Below are 22,512 nucleotides of genomic sequence, written 5' to 3'. Positions count from 1 at the left end.
TGTGTGTGTGTGTGTACATACACACACAATTCACCTACAAGGATTTCCATGCTAAATAGTATATGCATCTTGTTTTCTTTTGTTAGACATCAACTATGTGAATGCTTTCTACATTGCTTTTAGTTGACTAAATATATATAATAAAATATGCAGGTTTCTATGCCAAACTAACTCCAATGTGGAAAAATATCTAATAATTGGGATTGAAACTAAGCAAGAACTATATGTTCAAGGAACCAAAAGATGACTGCAATGAGACTATTACAAGCGAAAAAACTTCAGTCTCGTTAAAGAGAATCAGGATGTGTGTTTGAAGACTTAACAAATTTGAGCTTCACTTGATTTCAAGAATACTATAATATTCTCTACTTAAAAAGGCCAACCATGTGAAGGTGGAAGCTCATCTGGCCTCACCCCCCTCCCCCTAACACCAATCTAAAGTACCCATTATCATTTAATTACATACTTCATTCTTTCATTCATCCATTTATGAACTATAACATTCAATCAATACAATCACATAACATTCATTAATATGATATAAAATTCATTAATACACAATACTAATCAAAACTTCATTAACACATAAAAATATTCATTAACATAAGCTAAAAATTACTATTAATACGCATCATTCATACAAAATGACTTAAAACAAAGTTCTTTCGTTATCCAACAAGGTTTATCAAAGAAGATTTTTAAAACATCATTTCTTTTTTTTGTTTTGCTGAGCTCTCTTAAGAAAAGCGCTCATAGGAGCATCCATATCTGCTTCATTCTCCTCCTCTTCTAGCACATGTAATGTCAAATTACGATGGCTCCTTCTTTTTGGAGGAGCAGGAAGTTGCTGCACTAAAGGGGGCTCTGTTGCAAGAACAAGTGAATGCGATAAATTGGCATACTCGTTTTCTTTTTCTAGCTGTTACAAGTTTGTAATTAAGTATGAGTAAAACATAAAATTCATTTTTCTTACTTGAAAATGACAAATCATCTACATTAACATTTTGATCTGCCATTGCGTGAACATGTTGAACACTTGGAACATGGTCCACTACTTCAGCATGATGTTCAACATTTTTTGAAATATTCAAAAAAAGGATACATGTCAAATTCTAATTGAAGATGTTAAATTGTATTCATAATTGCATAATTAATTTCCAATAGCAAATTAATATCTCCACCACTATAATTCACATCATGGCCTTCATCAGGAGCAGGTTATGTGCTAAGATATGAAGGCTGCAATAAAATGTTATGCACATTATTATGTAGTCAATTTACGTTTAAAACTAATACCAAATAAAAATATTCTCAACTATTTAATTTCATTTACTTTCATCTAACCAATTTACCTATGAGATATCATTTGTTGCACTAGATTCTTGGGCAAGGTTTACAAATTCTTCACGTAGGCGTGCAACCACAACTTTAATTTTTCTATCTTCATTTGTGACCTCCACATTCAAATTTGTGCCCTATGTTTTTTGCTTGATAACGTTAGTTTTTCATGTATGGTTTCATTAAAAAAAACTCTTTGCAACATTATATTTAAAAAAAAAATACAAAATTCATTGCTCTACTTACAAGTCGAGACTGCAGATTCATATAGCCACTAGAGCCAAGTTTGTGTTGGCCAACCTTTTCTATTCTTTCTTTTGTAGCCATGGATATGTCCTGCAATCTATGAACAATTTCAAACATCTTAGATTATATATTTACAAATATCAATAATTAGTGCATGATTACAATGTACTTAATACTATAATGACATACCTCTTTTTTCCCTGTGCTGCTTCATTATCTCTATTTTCACATAGCCTTTTCTCCTTTGCATCTTCTATTATTTCATTCCATTCCATCAGTGAAATCATAGGAGGGCGGTCATACTTAGGTTTATCCTTAAGAGCCTTCTATATTGATCCCTCATAGTCTTTATATGATTTGCTGCTCTTTTCAGCGCCAGTGTCAAAAATCTTTTTCCCAAATTTCTCCTCAATGGATGCAATCAGCTAAATTTTTTAATTCTACAGCTTGTAAATTCCACCTTTTTAAAAACAAATAGATTGTTAGATTAATAACTTTAATATATTACAATAAATAGAAAAAAAACAAAAATTATGTAGCAATGATATGAAACTGCATACCTTTTATGTGTGGTGGGTCCAAATAGTCTCAATTTCATATGAAAAAGATGTTCAAAGAAAGCATTATTACCTACAAAAAAATAAAGGATTTATCAGTCCAAAATGAGTAATGTAAAAGTAAACTAAATTTACACTTTAAATAATATCAATTTTAAAGCACCTGGAAGCTTTCGTTCTCTTAATGGAAACATAGTTTTCTTATTCAACAACAATGTCCCTCCATACGAACTAGTACTAATCACACGAACTGCTCTAGGAAATGGATCAGCTTCAGTAGTACTGCTCTCTGTTGCTCTATCAATTGAAACATCATACAATTAAATGACAATTCTAGTACTGCTCTCTGTTGGTCTACCTCCCTACCTATGTCCATGTCTCTCTATGTGTGGCTATATATGTATGTATGCATGTGTGGTGTGTGTATGCAAGCTTCTGTAGACATCATTTAAGCACTAATATGCTACTTTGTTGTTCATCAACTTGTAGAAAGACATTACAAAATATAACACATTACAAAATATAGTAAAACAAGGTTTGACTAGTTCTACTGGGCATAGACGATGATGTTTGCATGGTCCTTGTTACCGACAATGCAACAGACAATAGTGGACCGCCAACTAAAGGAGGAGTTTGCACTTCATCATGAGCTGAAGAATAGAATATTGTTAGCAAAGACATTTGCAATGGATAAATATCAAATGGGATACTAGCGAGAAACATCGACAAAAAAAAGGTAAGTGTTATAATGTTGATCAAAACAAACAAAGTGTTACTTACACGAAGGTACTGCGCAACAATCCTGACCATGTTCACCATGTGACCTCGCAACTGGCACATATGTCTATACAAGAACACATAAAAATAGAGATCATGATCCATAGGATACTATAAAAGATTAATATCTATTAAACTTCTATTACTACTTACTTTCAAAGATTAGATTCTGCGATCCAATTCTATTCTCAGTGCCTCTTTCTCCTCACTTCTATCACCCTTGATGATAATTTTAACAAGCTCATCCATGTATCTTTGCATAATTTTTTGGGTGATGAATACAGGTCCATACTAAGGCCAATGCCATGTAGATATGATGCCTGTATTTCAGATTGCATTTGATCAGCGATCATTATAGCTTTTTCCTATCATTTGTGACATCAAATATTTGTATACTTTCATCAAAATAACTCCAAAGCCATAAACAAAAGAACATAATCATAGGACATTTGTTTCTATATTAACATTAAAATTTACAATAATTAATATTTACCTCTATTGAAGGTGTTTGAGATGGTGCATCCATATCGCCCTGTGAAAAAAATTAGTAAGTCTTAGAAATCAGCAGCAAAATTAAAGTAATAGACTTACCAAAAAAAATATTAATAATAAAGTAGATTGTATATGTAAATCATTTGTCTTAAGTTAAAAATTTAGCGTACCTAATTTTTATATCTAAAAAAATATTTGACATGTTCTACTTAATGTTTATATGTGCACATATGGTTTGGAAAGAAATATTTGGTCATACAAGACCCTATCATAGTTGGCATTGATCGTATTTGAAGATTTTATTGATCATCATGATCTTCATCCATGTCATCATCATCATCATCATCAAACTTGTCACTTTGATCATCATCGTCACCACCACCATCTTCATCACCATCATCATCCTCTTGATCACTATCATCATCATGACCATCATCACCATGATCATCACCATCTTCATCACCATCATCATGATCATCATCACCATCATCATCATCATTATTTCCATTATCGTTAGGATGACCAAAATCATCACCATCTTCTTCTTCTTCATCACTAGGTAACTATCATTCCTGATAATCATTTACTTCCTCTTGTGCTTTTTCAATATCTTCTTCTTCGATCACATTATACTTTACTAGCCTTCCTCTTGGGTCATGTCTAACAAAAAATGACCAACTTGGTTTGTCTAGAACACAAAAGTAAAACACTTGCTCGCATTGACTTGGAAGAACATAGGGCTCATCTTCGACTGGCTCAAATGACCTTGTATTAATCATAGTAAATCTACTATCATGTTCAATAATAGTCCTATCGGGATCATTTCGATTTAGTCGTAACCTAAACCATTTGATAACAAATAGAACTATTTTGAATGAATCAAAGTTGCACTCAAGTATATCATCCAAAATGCCATAGTATTGATTCTCATATTGTTGAGGATGTATGTCAGTTCTAAATGAAATATTGGTTACCGCAAAGACAACACTTATCCTAGAATCACACATTTTCTTCGTTTCATCTAACTTTTTTGTATGGAATTTATAGCCATGGTAGTACATAGCTTTGTGGTGTTTGACTTAAAATTATTCAAACATGTCAAGAATCTTCTCATTGATCTATGAGTTGATATTAAACTTATGTCTCATGATTAGTAATCTTCTGCATACCTTTGTATCTCTTAAGCCATATATTAGATCAAGTACTATTGGCGTAACATTGAGATATCCATTACGATGAGCTTCTTTAACCAAAAATGCAACACCATCCCATGTTAATGAGCGACCATTGTCTTGAGACTATTCAATCCACACTGTCATCCAATCAAAGATTATTTGCAATGTACAAGTGTAGTGCATCCCACTCATGACCAACTATAAAGAAGACAATTAAACCGGTTAGAAACAACTTATATATATTGATGATGGATAAGAATTATTAAATTACAAAAAAAAACTTATAATTACCTCTCACTCTCCTCAATCTACCTTTCCCCATTAGGTACTCCCCTTTGAATTTGTCATTACAGTTGGAATCTTAAATGTGATCTACATGGATACCTATTGCAAACTTTGGAAGATATTCATTGATATACACCATGGTCTGGTATATCATATATCCCTCTATCATAGAACCCTCAGGATGTGCTCTTTGTCAAACCAAGCCCTTCATAAATTTCAAGTGCCTCTCAAACATCCACATTGATCTAGCTTGTACAGGTCCACATTATTCAATCTCCTCAACTTGATGTATGAGGTAGTGTTCTTGAGCATTGAAAAACGTTGGAAGTAAACATTTTTGCATTTCACACATAATTTGTCGAATTTTTCTCTTCCAATATATATTTTTATTATTAATTTCTTTAGATAATAACCACCTAAAAGAGATTTAACATGCAAAAACACATAGAGGAGATTTCAAATAAAATTATACAATAGATTTCAAATAAAAAGCTACAAATCTAAGACAAAACACTCTTCTAACCTCATATTTTTTCCAAGATTATATATAACTTGTTTAATACTATTGTCAAATTGTTGTGGAAGGGATAGAGGTAGGACAAACTGCAATCATTAAAAAATGATCATTTCAATATATTATTAAATAATGCAACTGGTACTACATTCAATCTTACAAATATACTGTAAATAGAAAACATGACTTACCTTGAGGAAGGTATGCCAATCATATGTCTTCAACCCTGGCCCAAAATCACCTTTCTTTGATAGAAGAGTGCTTATATTTGTAGCAAATCCTGTTGAAAAATTTGTTTTTTATATGACTTCTTTTAATGCATCACTTTGTTGCTCCATTAATAACCAAGGAAGGACACTTGTATTTATGCAGTCTCCATTCCTATATGATTCAATGAAAACTTTTAGTGCATGATTAGATTCATGAATATCAATAAATATTTTAGTAATTTGTTCTCTATCATGCCTTCCATCCAACATTTTCCATAGTGTCTCTGTTACATTCTTTTCAGTATGCATAGCATCAAAAAAATGCGTCATTGGGAGATCCTTGTAGTATGGTAACCTACTAAATTGAGTAGGATAACTTTTCATTCCTCTAAGAAGTTGGTCATTAATGCCTTGATGACCTTCATGAGTATCAGTTACAGCATTAGTAAATATAAGACAATATCAAAATACAAATTGTAAATTTCGAATGACAAATTGGACATTACCTCGATGATTTAGTCGATCGTATTCCAACTTCCATAAATGAGGTGTCATTCTTCGTGGCCTTGATGATGTCTCTTTGTTCCCATTGAAAAGATGTTTTTCGACAATTCGATACTTATGATTATGGTGGAGAAAGTGTCTAAACTCATCACACACCTGCTTTCCTAAACTTTTCGAATGACGACATTTCATCTTCGGACCACAAACTGGACATGAAATTTTTTTTTTGTTTGAAGACCTAAAAGATCATGTATAATTGGATTATGTACAATGATCACGCGCAACTTAAGCATTCGATAGTAATGTGTAAGCACTATAACATACCAAAAATATGTAATCTTAACAATATAACATACCGCAAAAATGATTTAGCCCAGGGGCATCATGAATTGTCCATACAAGCATTGCATGGAATTGAAATTGTCGATATCCTATTGGTCTAGAGATGTCATACATAGTGATGCCATTCCATAACTTCAACAACTCATCAATTAGGGGTTGCATATACACATTCATATCTTTAACTTGGTATTTACCTAGCAATTGAATAAACATAAATATTACATAATTATTATAACCATTTTCATGCACTATTTATAAATTAATTTAGATATGTGTGCTAGAAAATGTGACCTGCAAAAAGCATGGGTTAACAAACAAACACTAGTTTAAAATTTTGAAATTGTATCAAAGACTTATCAAAATGAAAAGAATAAAATGCCAACTAATGCTTGCTTGGATTTTACAACCCTAAGCAACCAAAAAATCCAACCTTCCAGCCACCTTTACAGTTGAACAAGGACACCTATGAGAGGCCGTATTGGTGTGTTAAGATGGAGGGGTGTTTGATGTGCTCTCCCAAACACAACAATAAATGAATCTCTTCAATGAGTGAGTGCAAGTGTGTATGCAAGTAAAGTATGAATCTAGACTAAATGAGATGAAGAACACCTCAAGAAATGGCCATGGAAAGAGCCATTCTTGAAGGCATTCAAAGATGAAGATGATATGCAATGAAAGAACTAACTAAATATGCAAACTAAAATGAATATAGAAACTAGATTAACAATGCATAATGTAAACTAAATCAACTACCAAATTGTTAGTATGAACCTACAAAATCACTATGAAACTCTATCAATGCAAGTTCAAACTACCATGAAAGCTCAAACTATGAATGCAAACTCAAATCTCAAACCAACATGGTAACAATGCAAATAATGGAAGATGATGAGTGCTTGAGACAAGCTCTCTATTTATAGGCTTGAGGTAGGGCTTGGTGAGCTGACATCCATGTGGCATCCACATAGGTGCCACAAGGTAGACACATGGGCTAGAGGACAAGCCATGCAAGAGTCAAAAAGAGTCTTTAATGATTGAGAGGCTCAAGGTGTGCTCACACATGTGTGAGCAACCTTGGGGGAAAAAGTGGGGGACAAATGTGTAAGAGGTGTAAGAGTCATAAATGAAATGGAAGGTTCATTGGATCAAGAGTTTCTCACACATGTGTGAGCAAACTCTTAGGAGCTAAAAAGGTATTTAGAAAGAGATTTAGGATAATAGTGAGATTAAGTAGTGGGTAGGCTTGGAAGGATGAGAGTGATGGGTATAGGCTAGGCTCTAGACTAGGTTTAAGATTAAATTAAATGAGATTTAATTTAATCATGGGTTTAGATGAATTAATAGGATGCAAAAAATTTAAATAAGTAAAATTTATTTAAAAAGAGGAATGTGGAGGATCATTTGTTAAATTAATTTAACACATTAAGGCTAGAAGCATTTAAATTAAATTGAAATACTTAGAAGAATGAACTTATTTAATTAAAATAATTTAATTAAATAAGTAGAGGAATGTGAAAAATATAATTAATTAATTAATAATTAATTACAATGTCACGGGCGATATTAAAATTAATTAATATAATCTTTAGGGATGATTTTAAGCGTCTACATTTTGCCCCTCTTTGATGTGATGTCGAAACGGATTCATATAAAAGAAAATATAGGTTACCCCAAAGAAGGAAGGAGTCCTATGGCGATGACAGAGGAGGAGGGTGCCCCCTCGCGAAAATTGCGCAAAAAGAATAAATTTTGGGCAATTTTCGTGAAAAGAGTCTTAAGAAATAGGAAGAATAATAGAAAACAGGAATAAATGACAATATTTGCATGGCTTGCGGGTAAAAAGGGGACGGGCATGGCTGAGGGAAGGCATGGGCTCAAACGGAGTCTATAGGGGCCCTATATAAGCCTCTGAGGGGCCCAAAGAAGGTCATTGTTACACCGCAAGTAGAGCATTTAGAGCAGACATAGACCCCATTGATCATTTGTAGCTTGGTGAGCACGTCCGAGAGTACTAGCGGGCAGGCGAGATGGGGCTACCGGTGATTCATCTGATCTTCTTCGTGTTTTGGTAGGTTAGGCTAGACTAGGCATATTTATGGAGCCATAAATTTGCTTAAAAAAGGTCCGAGCGAAGACGACAGTCTCTACCCTTTCGTCTGTGCAAACAAAAAAGCAAGGATCTTGGCGTCCGCGAAGATGACAGGATACATCCTGTCGTATGTGCAGATGCCAAAAGAGGGAAACCACTCGCAGAGACAATAGGAGTTAACCTTTCATCTGCGTAAATGACAAAGGCAAGCGAAGATGACAAAATATACATCGTCATCTCGCAGACGACAGAACATGGAACTGGCGTCAGCGCGGATCAGCATCTCCGTTGATTGACATCTACGTGGATCAGCATTTCCGCTGATCAGCGTCTATTTAGATTGGCATCTGTGCCAAAAATGGCCACGCCAATGAGGGTAGAATAGAGGGACGCAAAGAAAGATGCCCCATTGTAGAGACATCACAGGCTAGCAAAAATGACGTTCTGCATGTCTATGCTACAAGAGGAGACGGTGGTGTTTAGGTCAAGGGAGCACTATCCTCCAACCATGAAAATACAAGAGAGGCTGACGGATGTAGATTGGGGACACGTACGACTATGTGGGCTAGAGCATGTTCATGAGTGGCCAGATCTAAGGGCCCATTCAGCACAGTTATCGGCTCTCATAGAGCGATGGCACACACCCACTAGGAGTTTCCATCTTCTGACATGGGAAACCACAATCGCACTCCTGGATGTGCGGTAGATCCTACGAGTGCCAATCAGAGGTTCGTACACAAAGTATGTACTGGAGAGTTCAGATCCATTTTTGAGGGAGTGCTTTGGTAGAAAGTGACAGCGATTGCCCATACAATGATCGTGGTTGTCGTGGAGGGGCGCACTAGAGCAGAGGCTACCGAGGCTGGCGGTCTACCTAGCCTCATTGATATGGCAGATGCTGCCAGATCATTCAGGACATAGGTGGCCGATTGGGTGGGCGCGAGTGCTGAGTACTCTGCTACAAGAGGAGGGAGTAGTCTACTGCTGGTGACAGACTATCCTAGCTGAGCTATATCACGATCTGCACATGTGTGCATATCAGACCCAGCGCACGGTAGGACCAAGACTAACACTACTGATGGTCTAGTCATGGGAGCACATCGGAGTCACATGATTGATCACTCGATGAGAGGCCAGGCAGCCTGGGGAGCCATATGCCTACAGATACTGGCCTCCTATCTAGTATACCTTGATAGAGTCTGTGAGGTTCTGGCGTCGATATATAGATGAGATCATCATGTTTGAGTGGACTCCGTACGATGGGATAGAGCGATGGGGGTAGACACTGGCAACAGGGGGTGAGGATGACACGGAGGATCAGATGTACCTCTCGTACATATAGACAAACTGTTGGATTATTGAAATGTCCCTTTTTTTGATTTTATATGATATTTCAAACCTCTAATGAGATCTTTAAGATCAAACAACCAATATTTCAAAGATCCACCAATTTCTTAATAAACCCCAAATCGGGTATGCCAAAAATAGTGCCAAAAACTTCACAGGTTCACATATTATTAATAAATCTAAAAATGGACATATTTTATAGAAATTTCAGCAGCATAATAGCACCTACAAAATGACATTTCCATATTTGTATAACATTTACACAATAGCTCCTAAATAGAGGACCAAAATAATGCTCATCGAGCTCCCGAAAATAACACAAAATAGCCGGAAACACCACAAAAGCACTGATAATCTATCATAGAAGTATAATCATAACCAAGTACATATATTCAACTCTATTTTAACATCTAAAAGTCTAAAATATAGAAGCAACCCAAACTGATATGAAATACTCAACTAGAAACACCAAACTCTTACAAAAAACACCCGAAAATCCACAAATCTGCACTATTCAACACAAAGGCAAACTCTGCATGAGCATGTACATGAAATGGCTTCAAACTCTCATCCTTAACCTTCCTGAAAACCTGCAAACTCCCGTTCTTGGGTCTCCTTCTCCACAGGTTTGGCAGCCTCTGAAGAACAACAAAGCAATGCGCAAAAATCAAGTTCTGGAATCAGTCCAAAATGCCTCCAAACCCCTTAAAAGAGGGCATAACCCTAACTCACATCCAAGAGGGGTTAATAAAACATATTTTAATAATAATTTTCATTTATTAGTCCATTAGCTTTCAAAGATTATCCCCTTTTTCTGAAACTTCACCTTTTTGGGCCTGCTTGCCTTAGAAAATATTATTATTATTAATTATTTGAAAAGGGGACATGACAAGTCCTCCCCTTCCAAACATTGCTTGTCCTCAAGAAATGGCTGAACAATAAATCAATCAATCCACCTGGATCCCAAATGTAGTCATGAACTATACTATTGTCAATTAACATAGGCTCCTACAATATCATCTGCAATATAACCAAGAGGAATCCATAATCCAACTGACAATTACAGCTCAACCAGACTCCAAAATCACAACTTCCACAATCAGAAACCCACGAGACACAAACTCTTAGAACATCAAAGCCCAAGTAAAGTGGACAAATCAAATTGCCAACATAGTAAATACCATCAACGCATCCCACTGGCCTATACGGAATGTACAATCCAACTCTGTAACAATGGTGAATGCTCTTGAATGAAACTATACCAAGTATGGAGAATCCACACGTTGTACAACTCCTACAATCAATACAACTCTGCAGATCACCAATCGTTGTCTCATAACCATAACTCCCATGCACCCCTGATGATGAAAAGCCATCACAAGATAAATAGCAAGAAATGGAACCTAAACCATATTTTTTTGCCATCAACTCCTCAACACAAGGATCAAATGCTAACTGATGTACATACCCTACAATATAATGTTGATAAAAAAAACCAACCTCAGTCAACAGCTCACCATGAACAAGTGATAGAACCCACTGTGTCTGATCACCAGCTAAGCTAGGAGATGTCATAGCCAAATGAGTAGAATCAATAACAACACCCGCTAAAGCATCACTCCAAAACTCTTGCTCTAAGTCATGTATTATCAAGCTGTCAACTGTAGAACCTATCACCATGTCGTGCCCATCACAACTCTCATCCCGAGGTGTCAAACTATCCCATAACTGATGATAAGCACTAGGAACCAAAATACATCTCTGTATCATCATCTCATCAACATGGTCATCAAAGGTGAATTGATGAGCATACCTCACAATGTAATGTTGATAGAATGCACCAATCTCAGTCAGTAGCTCAGACTGCAATCCAGATGTAGCTAACTACAATCGATCACTAACCAGGTTGGAACTGACTACTACCTCTGAAGACATCACCAAGGGAGTAGTATTACTAGCAGGAACCATGCCAACTGTCAGCTCACCAACATCACACATGGTCTTTGATACAACATCTCTAGTCTTCATGCCATTAGTACTAGAGGTCACCACCATGTTAGGCATACCACAACAATCTGCTGTAGCACCCAACTCAACTGATCCTGACTCTAGTGGGGATGAACCCGATATGCTAATGTTAGTATCAAGGATGGATGCATCCCCATCTCCACTGTCTTTGACAATCTCGGCCATGGACATCCTCAGATCACCAGACACCATAGCTTGTGATTATATAGAATCTGGTAAAGATTGTAGTTGCTCTAACTCCATGGTCACCTTAGCCAAATGAAACTGTGACTCCTTGAAAGCCAGTTGTGTACTCTTAAGAATCTCAGAAGTCACCTTGAGTTGTTGAGTAAGCTCACTCACCTCATCTTCCTTGGCCAATAATGCATCATATGCTGTACTCCCCCACTCCATAAGATAATCTCTGTCAGCTACCAACTACATATAATTCTATCTCAAAATCCAAATAGCCTCCCATAAAGAGTGGATCTCTATCAAGCAAAGATAACTGCCTTCTTGCTCATCACTAGTAGGAGAACCCCATCCATAAAATGCTAACAACTAATGAGCAGCATCGAAATGCTGGCAAGCAATAGTAATGTCTCGCTCACTAACTCTCAACTGATTAGACACATGATGGCACTGTCTAGATTGTCTCCTACAAACCTCCTCTGATGAACTATCTAAAGGAATATCCTCAAAGTTACTAGTCTCTAGAGTATTACCATCCATATCCTGTGAATCAAATCCAAAGCTCATATCAACATACGGAGTATCAAAAACTATAGCACTGCTGTCCAACTCCTTTGTACCAAAAGAAACTGCCAAGGAAACTAAGTCTTCAAAACTACCCATTGCATCCTCTTGGATGTCATCAATGCCAATATGATCCTGGGACTCATTTGTACACACTGCCAAATATGAAAGATCATTAACACATTCTAGCAAGTATGGTCGACTAGATATATGAACAAATCCCAACATCCGTGTATAAAAACTAATACCAACATCAGACAAGCTGCTAGCACAAGAAAAAATGACACTGTGCAATCTGCTAAACAAATCCATGATAGCACCCAAACAAACACTGCTACCAAAAAGTGTTAAAGATCTCCAATCAACTGAATCCCAAACACCAATATAACAATCTCGAGTCCATATTCGTAAACTAGAATTAGCTGGTAACTTAAACAAACTCCTCACCTAAGTAATATGACCAATACCAACTAACTCCACATACCTGTCATAATGAGATAATGAAGTCACAATACTATCTTTGTTCACTTTCGGTTAGTTGGACAAATCATGTAAAGTACTACCAGCCTCAACCTCATGTGATGAAGCATCTAACTGTGCCTGGTTCTCTTTCTCAGCAAAGTCATGAATGCTCAATGTCTTCTCATCTCTATCAGGTATCTCACCATCATGCACAACAACATCCTCATAATCATCATCTAAACCCACTACCTCCTGTGGCAGAGTAGAATCTGAGACCTCTGCCTAGCTATAAGCTAGTTTCTCAAACTCCTCATGCAAGTTCTTGGTAAATGTGTCATCTACCCTATGAGAAAATCTGCCAAATAGAAATCTAGTCAACTTATCCACCTTAGCTAGGTTGGACAACATGTCATTCATCATACGGTGGTGCTCAACCAACTGTTCAGACATGTCATGGCTTATTTTTCTAAGTTTATCCCGAATGTCTAAATAACCATCCTTTCTACTATTCTGACTCTGGATATCAATTGTCCAAGATCGTGTCCTCTGAGACTCTCTACTATACCTGTCCATTCTGGATAAAGTAGAGCGTAACCCCAATAGGTTATAACTTCTTCAAACACCAAGAACTAACATGCAAACGATTAGAAGTAGCATGCAACCATAGATTTTGACATGCAGCTGATTAGAGGCAACATGAAACCACGAAATTCACCAAGAACTAACATGAAAATGATTAGAAGTAGCATGCAACCATAAATTTTGACATGCAGCTGATTAGAAGCAACATGCAACCATAAATTATGACATGCAAGATTTGGGTAGTTCTCAAAACTGACATGCAAACTTCTACAAACCCTCAGGCTGGCAAGATCATAGCTCTGATACCACTGAAATGTCCCTTTCTAAATTTACATGATATTTCAAGCCTCTAATCAAATCTTTAAGATCAAACAACCAATATTTCAAAGATCCACCAATTTTTCAATAAACCCCAAATCGGGTATGCCAAAAATAGTGCCAAAAATTTCACAGCTTCACATATTATTAATAAATCTGAAAATGGGCATCTTTTATAGAAATTTTAGTAGCATAATATCCTACAAAATGACATTTCTAGATCTGTATAATATTTACACAATAGCTCCCAAACGGAGGACCAAAAAAATGCTCATCGAGCTCCTGAAAATAACACAAAATAGCTGGAAACACCACAAAAGCATTGATAATCTATCATAGAAGTATAATCATAACCAAGTACATATATTCAGATCTATTTTAACATCTAAAAGTCTAAAATATAGCAGCAACCCAAACTGATATGAAATACTCAACTAGAAACACCAAACTCTTACAAAAAATACCCGAAAATCCACAAATCTGCACTGTTCAGCACAAAGGCAAACTCTACATGAGCATGCACATGGAATTGCTTCAAAATCCCATCCTTAGCCTTCCTGGAAACTACAAAATCCTATTCTTGGGTCTCCTTCTTCAGAGGTTTGGCAGCCTCTGAAGAACAACAAAGCAATGCACAAAAATCAAGTTTTGGAATCAGCCCAAAATGCCTCCAAACCCCTTAAAAGAGGGCATAACCCTAACTCACATCCAAGAGGGGTTAATAAAACATATTTTAATAATAATTTTCATTTATTAGTCCATTAGCTTCCAAAGATTATCCCCTTTTTCTGAAACTTCACCTTTTTGGGCCTGCTTGCCTTAGAAAAGATTATTATTTTTAATTATTTGAAAACGGGGCATGACAATCATTGGTCATTCTATGCGTGTGATCATGTGCTATATGCCCTTTCGAGTGCGATGGAAATTTGGCAAGGTACAAGACACAGTGGCAGACAAATTCTTTTATCCTGTGGTGTCACGAGAGTATGGCCAGCTGTGGGGACACGGGACCACCGTACGATTGGCCCGAGCTTCTTGGATGGGGATGGCAGCAGTGCCATGGGTGCATGGCCAGGATAGGGGAGATGCAGGTATGACATTGGTGTACACACAGTGGTGCGCAACCCACCAGCAGGTCAGGCTGACAATGCCAGGGGCACCGTCGCCAGAAGAGTAGGCACAGGGAGAGGGGGATGGTGGGCAGGTAGCCATGATGCCACCACCAGCTTAGGGGGCATAGGACGGACCACACGGGTGCGGAGTCAGGGTGCGGAGAGGGCCAGGGCCAGTACTAGCATAGGGGCCACCACAGATAGCACCCCAAATACAGGTATAGGTACAAGCACGGGCATAGGCACCATCGCAGGGATAGGGGGAGGACCCAGACATGGTCAGGACCAAGAGGGACAGCCTGTGAATAGAGCTAGCCCATCTACAGGGGCTAGCACAGGTGTAGCAGGCACGAGCAAACAGCTTAGAGCAGGCAATGGGGGCCATACAGGCAGAGTTGCAGGTGCAGAGGGTTAGGGGGACAGTGCACAGGAGGCCTTAGCAGCCTTACAAGCATGGGTGGATGCTGGGGATTTTGTAGGGATGGGCACCCAGATAGGGGTGGAGGATCGGGTAGAGGTAGAGAGGCTCCGAGCGAAGGTAACCGCCTTACGAGCCGAGCGGGCCACCCATCAGGCGCAGCTGGACGGATACTGTAGGCAGCGAGACATAGCCATGCAGATAGTACAGCCAAGGGCAGCCGTCACAGTGCTGCAGGAAGCCCTCACAGCTAGTCGAGCAGAGACGCGGGCCATACGAGAGGCAGCCTATTATAGGTCACTTTACAGGGAGGTCGTTCCATCTGACTAGCAACATCCAAATTTTGAGAGGGGAGCCAGCTCATGGATCTCAGGTGGCAGAGCTAGATCATAGTAGTCCATAAGACAGTAGAGACCTCCTCGAGGGGGGGATACAGGAGGGGCAGGGCCCTCATAGCCAGCTACTTGATTACATATAGTGATCAGTGTTTTGATAGATATGTGCAGATGCAGCGATTTTTGATGATGCATTTGTATTATATGATTCTATATGATTTTTATATGGACTATACAGACATTATTTTTTGAGATATATACATGACATGAGTTGATGATTTTATTTATTTATGGATGCATATGTATGGATTTATGATGTGGATACTAACGCTTGTGATGCAGGATGTGATGCTATGTGATATTTCCTATGATGTATGCATATGTACATGATGCTTAACATGTGTGTGATGCAGATTAGTGGGTGATTATGAGATGTATGCATTGTTTTATGGATGCATGATATATATATGTTAGATGTGATTACGATGTATATGCCCCTAGATGTGATCACTAAAATGGATGTATGAACTAATGCAATCTAATAAAATGAACTAAAAATGTCTAATGAACATTAAATGAAATGAATCAAATGAACACTAATGCAATGAATGAATGCAAAAGTGGGAAGCTAATGCAACCTAATGAAAATGAACTAATGAATGAATATATGTCATAACTATCACTCATAGAAACCCAGTAGCGTAGCATAGGAGTGGGGAAATAAATAGGACCTTGTCTCAAGCACGACTCGAATAAAACCCTAGACTACATGCATCCTAACTACATGATATCAAGAGATTCCATTATGTTTATATGGAGAGCACACCTTAAGTTGATTTTGCAAAATGAGTTTATGCATTATATGCTATAGAAGCATAAATGACATGACTCTTTTGCGTGGACTAGACATACAAAAGCATAGAGACTTTAGGACAATAGGTGTAGTTTGCATAGTCATGATGGATCAAATGTCATATACACCATAGAGAGGTCTTGACACACCCAAAGTCTTTTAGGAATCTTTGGTGGGACGTGTGCTAACTTGTTGCCCCCATTACGCAATGCATTAACATAACCTGAAACTGACACACATGAAGTAAAGTCTCAAAAATAGATCATACCACAAAAACATGTGTAGTTAATGACAGCTATTCTAGTACGACCAAAATATGGAAGATCAAGGTGCACCATAAAAGGCTATCACTAACACACAAATAAAATCAACCAAAAAGAAACCTCATGACCAAGTAGTCATTCAGTCCATAGTTCCTGCCAAGAACCTTAAGTCTAGAAGTAAATGTCACAATGTCACCTATAGGAAGGATGCATCCTATGAAAGTGTGTCAAATTGAAATGTCAAATGATCATAAAATTGTTTGTTGTCGGCAAGGGCTGTGAAGTGAACAAGTTTCTTGAAGCATTAAGTCTTAAATGGTGATTTTGTGTAAGTCCAAGTGTGGTCTGTGTTGTGAAAAAAGCTCAGTGTAATGGGATAACAATCACTCGACAGAAAATGCCTCACGAACTAGAGGTCTTTCAAAAGATGGAAGTGAAATGGAGCCTCGCAGACAAGAGGTCTTTTATTAGATGCAGGAAATGCAAAAGGCTAGATAAGACTTTGCACAAGGGAAGTGGAATGGTGGAATGGAATGAAGTAAAATGAGCCTTATAGACAATGGATGAATCCATACTTCTTCTTTTTTAGGAACATTTTTCTAATTTTTAGGGCTTTTTTCAAGAACATTTTATGAATTTTTTTTGGATTTTCTAATTTTCTAATTTTTTTTGGATTTTTTTTGGGACTATAAACACTGTACAAAAACTACAAAGGCTCAAGCATAGAACCGCTTGAGATGCTGGATATTTATAGGCTCAGGGAGCGGATCTCCCTTTGGAGTAGCAATCTGATATGCCCCAGAACCATATTTGGTTGTAATGATAAACGGACCTAGCCAATTTGCCTCAAATTTTTCTTTCTTTTCACGGTTCTAGAGGTTCTTCATATTATGCTACAAAACTAAGTCACCCACTTCAAATTCCTGTGGCTTGACTTTCTTATGATACTGAAGCTTAAGGCAATTTTGATACACGCAGAGGTGGTTTAGGGCATTGAGCCATCTCTCATCAAGGAGTGCCAGCTCTTGCAAGCGAGCAACTCGATATTCTTCTTCGGATATGAGGTTCTTGAGAGAGATTTTGAGGGAAGGGAGCTCAATTTCGATGGGCAAGACGGCTTCGAAACCATAAACAAGGGAAAATGGGGTGGCTCCTGTGGGGGTGCGGATGGAGGTACGGTAGGCCCAAAGGGCGGGAGCAATTTGGATTTTCCAATCACAGCCATCTACATCAACGATCTTCTTTAGGATTTTCAAAATGGTTTTATTGGTAGCTTCAGCTTGGCCATTGCCTTGGGGGTAGTATCTGGTGGAAAAATACTGGGTGATTCTGAATTTCCTACATAGTGTGGCAACCTCTTGATTTTTGAAAGGGGTTCCATTATCAATCATGATATCTCTAGGTATACCGAAATGACAAATAATGTAATTCAGGATAAACTTTGAAATCTATTTTCCAGTGATGTAGGTTAATTGAATAGCCTCGAACCACTTTGTGAAGTACTCAGTGGCGGCAATAATGTACTTGTGGCCATTTGAGGAATTTGGGTATACTTAACCAAAAAGATCGAATCCCTATCAGGAAAATGACCATGGAGTGATGGTGGGTTGAAGGTCTTGGGTGGGAGCGTGTATCAAATCACCATGCTGCTGACATGGAACACATCTTTTCACAAACTGATATGCATCTGCTCCCATAGTGGGCCAATAGTAACCTGTCCTAAGAAGCTTTTTTGCTAACGTAAGGCCGCTAGAGTGGGCACCACAAATCCCTTGGTGAACCTCTTCTAATGCTGTTCGGGCTTCATCTGAATTGAGACATCAAAGGAGGGTTTCATTAAAGTGTTTTCAAAAAAGTGTATCACCTAGGATGGTATAGTGGGCGGTTCGGCGGATGAAGGTTTTGCTTTGATTTGGGGTGAGGGCTATGGGAATGGTTTTGTGACATAAATAGGCAAAGATGTTAGTGTACCATGGAGACTCAGGACCAAAAATCTCATACACCAACTCTGAATCAGTTTGCTCATAAGCAGGAGTAAAAATATTCTCAATGAGAAACTCACATTTAGGACTATATTCTGGCATGGCAATCATAGAGGCAATAGTAGCCATGGCATCTGCTACTTTATTATTAGCCCTTGGAATCTGCTGAAAAACAATCTCTGTAAAATGCTGCTTAAGATCCTAAACTATTCTGCGGTAGGGCAACAATTTATCATCCTTGGTGTGGTATGTATCTGTAACTTGTTTAATGACCAATTGTGAGTCTCCAAAGACAAGGAGGTTTTTGATATTCCATCTGATAGCTTGATGTAGTCCTGTGACCAAACCTTCATACTCAGCTATATTGTTTGCGCAAGGGAATGATATTTTATAAGACCTAGGAATGAGATCCCCTTGTGGTGTCACAAACAAAATTCCTGCCCCCAATCCCTTTTGTGTAAAGGATCCATCAAAAAACAATTTCCATGGTGTAGTAGGGGCTAGGGTCATAATTGTGTCATCTGGAAAATTGGCTACAATGGGATGGTCACCTTGAAGAGGAGCTTCAGCAAGCTGGTCTGTAATTACTTGTCCTTTAATGGCCTTATGATCCTTATAAACAATGTCAAACTCACTTAAAATTAAGACCCATTTTGCTGCTCGACCAGTGAGGGCTTTTGATAGAAAATACTTGAGTGGATCTATCTTGGCAATGAGATATGTAGTATGATTAAGCATATAATGACATATTTTTTGCATACAAAAGACTACAGCCAAACATGCTCTCTCAATAATAGTGTAGTTTAACTCATAGCCAACTAGTGTTTGACTGAGGTAATATATGGCTTGCTCATTCCCCTTATCATCTAATTGTGCCAAAAGTGCTCCTAAGGCAACTGAAGTAGCTAAAATGTATAGAATCAACAGTCGTCCTACAACTGGAGGTGCTAAAACTGGAGGATTAGCCAAATATGTCTTAATTTGTTCAAATGCTTTTTGGCATAGGCAATCCCATTGAAAATTGTTTCCCTTGCGAAGCAAATGCTGAAGTGGATGGACCTTATTTTCTAGTTGTGCCACAAATCTCCTAATAGATTGTAACTTTCCTTGAAAATTGTGGAGTTGTTTCAATGTGGTAGGTGGAGGCATATCCATGATGGCCTTCACTTTTGTTGGATCTACCTCAATACCTCTTCTTGACACGATGTAGCCTAATAGTTTGCTTGATTTGACCCCAAATACACACTTCTTAGGATTAAGACGTACTTTTTATTTTTCCAATCTATCAAAAATAGTAGTAAGGACATCAATGTGGGGTTCTCTTGTCTTGGATTTTCCTAGGATATCATCAACATAGTCCTCCATTATGACATGTAGAAGATCATGGAATATGGTAGTCATTGCGCGTTGATAAGTGGCGCCAGCATTTTTCAAGCCAAAAGGCATGAATTGATAACAAAAGATTCCCCATGGGGTAGTGAATGCTATTTTGTGTTGATCTTCTTTTGCAATCCTGATTTTGTTATAGCTGTAAAATCCATCCATCAAAGACAACATCTCATGTCCAGCAGTCAAATCCACTATGATGTCTATGTTAGGAAGTGGAAAATCATCCTTAGGACATGCGAGATTTAAATCTCAAAAATCTAAACAAACACGGATGCCCCGAGATGCTTTTCCTACAGGAACAATGTTTGAGACCCACTTAGGATAGTCAATAGGATGGATGAACTTTGCCTCTAACATTTTTTGTAACTCTGCTTTCACTAGGAGTGCTACCTTAGGGTGCATTTTGTGCAACTTTTGCTTTATTGGTTTAATCTTGGGATTAACTGTCAAATGATGCACAACCAAATCTGTATCTAGGCCAGGCATGTCTTTGTATGTCCATGAAAAATTAATTTTTCCCTTTTTCAAGAATTGATTCATGGCTTTTTGTTCCTCAAGACTTAAGGTAGCAACAATGTAGGTGATTTTTGGACTATCCTTTGTTCCCAAGTTGACTGGAATTGTGTCTTCATTCAAAATAGGTGATTTTTCTAGTGGCAAGGATCTAAATGACAAGTCAAGCTCTCCCTCTTCTGGCACCTCTAAGAGGTTTTCACCAGAAGATGCATCCTTTATTTTATCTTTTTCTTCATCCAAAAGTGCCCTAGAAGAGTTTTCACTAGAGGATGTTTCTTTTATTTTTTCATTTTTATTTTCTTTTTCACTTTTGCAACTAAGAGAGTTGACTTGGCTACCAAAGTATGCTTTTTCATTGTACTGGATCTCATGTTCATAATCTCGGAGATTCTTGAGGCCAAAAAGTGCAATCACTGCTTCATCAAACTTACAGATATCGAGAGCTGGTGGTGTATCTTGAAGGTCCCAGTCTATCATGTCGGGGTTGGTGAGAGGTAGGTTAATGGATGAAAGTTCATCTATGGTAATGGCATGGACATAATTATCTAGGTCATCTTCAATGTATTGGAAAGGTACTTCAAAGAATTCCTCCTCTTCAGTCTCAGAATTAGGTTCAACCGTCAATACTTGTCAGCAAAGGATACCTTGGGTTTAATGGAGCCCAATCCACATCCTTTAGGATAGCTATTAGCTTCTAAGGGTTTTCTAATTACATATTCTTTTGGTCCAAGGCCAGTACCATGATATCCCATGTTTTCAATAATGGGAGGTGCCTTGACATATTTATCCTTAGGAAACTCTACAGGTTCATCTTTTCCATCATAATATAGCCAATCTAGGATATTATATTCCATGTGCTCATCACTAAGTGAACCCCAATGCTCAAATGTTGTCTTGCTAACTTGCATGGTTTCCTTATTACTAGAAGGTGACAATTGAGAAGGTTTTCCACAGGAACAAGGGGAGAGTGGTAGTTGTCCCACACACAAGGCATTTTCAAACTTATACTCTCCCATTCCTAAATCAGCAAAAAGTGACCTTCTTTCCTGTGGTGTTAATTTTAGTATCTCCAACCTTCTCTTTTCCCTTGTGGGAGCTTGAATCCTCATTAGCTAATTTTGGTACTGTTTTGGAAGGTGGTTCTGTTATGGTAAGAGATTTAGGTACAATTTTGGCAAACTCACTTATTGGACAAAAATTCATTGGTGCACCTTCCAATCTTTTACAAAATTCAAAAGAAGTGGGATCCCCTGGGATTGTGATCTCTCTTCCTTGGTGGGAAAATTTCAAGCATTGATGATAAGTGGATGGGACCACCTTTAGTGTATGTATCCACAGTCTACCAAGCAAGATGTTATATGGCAAATCCAAGTCTAGGAGATGGCATTCAGTATTTATGATGGCTGGTCCAACTTTTAGAGGCAACATGATAACTCCTTTTGATTCTCTTTCTCTTTCATCATATGCTTTTATTGTGATCCTTTTATTGACATCTAGGAGGTCTTCTGGAAGTCCCAAGAAATGAATCATTTTCAATGTACAAAGGTTCAAACCGGATCCATTGTCTATAAGAACTCTTTTAATCTTATGTCATTGTATAAGGACTTCAATATGGAGTGAAAAATTATGGTGGGGATCAAGACC

At 37.8% G+C, this 22,512-nt stretch overlaps 1 pseudogene; it reads right to left on the bottom strand.

Moving 5' to 3' along the window:
• Positions 1-8,765, bottom strand: part of LOC149565937 (uncharacterized) — a 289,704-nt pseudogene extending 280,939 nt beyond the window's left edge.
• Positions 8,766-22,512: the final 13,747 nt, after the last annotated feature.

Source organism: Cupressus sempervirens, chromosome 3, assembly GCF_028749045.1.
Source record: "Cupressus sempervirens isolate cs-2001-9-10 chromosome 3, ASM2874904v1, whole genome shotgun sequence".
In the NCBI taxonomy this organism is placed as follows: domain Eukaryota; kingdom Viridiplantae; phylum Streptophyta; class Pinopsida; order Cupressales; family Cupressaceae; genus Cupressus; species Cupressus sempervirens.
This window is presented reverse-complemented; position numbering and strand designations above follow the sequence as displayed.